We start from the raw sequence: 2236 nt of genomic DNA on the forward strand, positions 1-2236 counted from the left end.
CGGACGATCATGCGATTCTACAAGCTGCATCTGACTTCGTCAGATGAGCTAAAAATCAATAAAAAATTTTAGTCGGCCCCTTTTTTCGCGGGTCGGACGGGTAAGGGCGAACAAACAATATTTTTTTATGGCCCAAATACAATGTGTTTATTTACCATTGATAATTTTATTATTGAAATCACACAAGTGTCTGTGCGTACAACTGGTATTTCAGTTTCAGCTATTAAACTCATGACAATTCGAGATATCACATCACGATCTAATAGTGGCTTCAAATTTGTTGTTTATTCTGTTCATCTCGTGAAATTTTGAGTGTAATACGTACAGTGAGCATGTGTGACTATAAATCCTAAAAAATATTTACGTTTTGCAGACTGGTTGGACAAGAGTGGCTTAAGTTATATCAACATTGGTTTAAGAATAGGTCCCCAGTAGATGCAATATTGTAACCCAACAACTATAGGGGCCTATTGTTCGGTTACATTTATTCTTCAATGTATCTAGGCCCCCAGTACAGTGAGATACATATATTATATACAAAATACATCACCATCACCATCAACAACAATACTTTCGCAATCATCATCCCCAACGGTGCAAATCTACTTTAGGCACCTTAGGTATCACGAAGTGATGCACAGATTTCTGTGTATCATCAACTGATGCACAGATTTCTGTGTATCATCAACTGATGCACAGACTTTCCGTATATCAAGGAATGATGCAAAAACCCTAGAACCCTAACCCTAACACACTTCGTGATACCTAACTCCCTAAAGGGACACACTAGGCAATTTAATCCGGCGACTTTATCGCCCGATAATATCGCCCGATTCTATCGCGCGAGTCGAGTGGACACATCACGCGATTTTTTACGGCGAGTTCCTACTTCTTTATGTACGCTCTTGATATTATATGATCCCTAATAGCAAGACTAATCTTCACAAGTCTATGTACCACAAAGTGGTATGTGTATAGGTATGTACTTACAAACTGTTTATGTAACATTCTGAAAAAAAAATGTTAAAAAAAAAGTTCGAGTTGTACTCGGTCGTCCGATTTTCTACTCGATTAATCAACTCGGCAGCCCAAACGAGTAATGATCGACAAACTTGATTAATCGAAACACCACTAGTACAAATAAAACGGGATCGTGACGACTTGTAGCGAAGCGACTTGTATTTTTGTACTAGTGCTTAATTTAAGCCTACAGTACGCGTGTATTGTTTATCAATTTTCCCCGGTCAATTACCGGTGACGCCGAGCTTTGCCGCCATCAAAACCTTCACGGCCTCCTTCTTCGTTCTGTCCCTGTACTCAGTCAGGGACATATCGTACAATAAGGGCTTTGCCTCCCACAAAGTGATCAACTCTGCCACTTTGTCGTAGGACCACGTTAGCTCCATGGAATCTGTTCTCAGATATACATTTCTTGATATACAAAAAGTCTGTGCATCTGTTGATGATACACAGAAATCTGTGCATCACTTCGTGATACCTAAGGTGCCTAAAGTGGATTTGCGCCGTACCAGGGTACGTTCCGGTATACCGGACCGTACCCAGGGTAGGTACGTTCCGGCAGTACACCGGGGGACATAGACCCTCTCAGCCTAGCTCTAGAACTATAGCCCCCCGCTCTGCCGCAGGGCTATAGAACATACTATGGCAATTTCCAGGGAGTAAGCAAAGACAATGTATTTCCAAGTGGAGGGGTGGGCAGGTTGCGCACGGTTGCAAACCGCGCTAGCGCTGCGCAACGAAAAATGGCGGTTTGCAACCGCGTGCAACCTGCCCACCCCTCCATTTGGAAATACATTGTACCCGCTCACAAGCGCCGGAACTGCGCTAGCGCTGCGCAACGAAAAATGGCGATTGAAAGTTGATAAACAATCTTCGTCGACGAGTAATATAGCAAGTACAACATTTATGCGATAGTTTGCTGTTTAATTGTACTATATTTTGTAGTGTTTATAGTAACTTAAGACATTTATGCGGCAGAGAATGTGCTTTATTTGGCGTACCGAAGAAGTTATTAACCGCAAAAAGTTGTCTTTGCTAACTCCCTGGAAATTACCATAGTATGTTCTATAGCCCTGCGGCGGAGCGGAGGGCTATAGTTCTAGAGCTACTCTCAGCCTAGCTCTAGTACTATAGCCCGCGGATCGCTGCCGCAGGGCTATAGCACATTCTGCCATAGATGTAATCTAAGCAAATGGTCCAACTGATGTGACCAAAA

General features: G+C 42.6%; 1 protein-coding gene across 2 annotated transcripts in view; it reads right to left on the minus strand.

Moving 5' to 3' along the window:
- Positions 1 to 2236, minus strand: part of LOC106804979 (centrosomal protein cep57l1-like) — a 19354-nt gene that overhangs the window by 16000 nt on the left and 1118 nt on the right. The window lies entirely within an intron of this gene.

The sequence above is a fragment of the Priapulus caudatus genome, unplaced genomic scaffold (assembly GCF_000485595.1).
Source record: "Priapulus caudatus unplaced genomic scaffold, Priapulus_caudatus-5.0.1 Scaffold5, whole genome shotgun sequence".
Classification (NCBI taxonomy): Eukaryota; Metazoa; Priapulida; class Priapulimorpha; order Priapulimorphida; family Priapulidae; genus Priapulus; species Priapulus caudatus.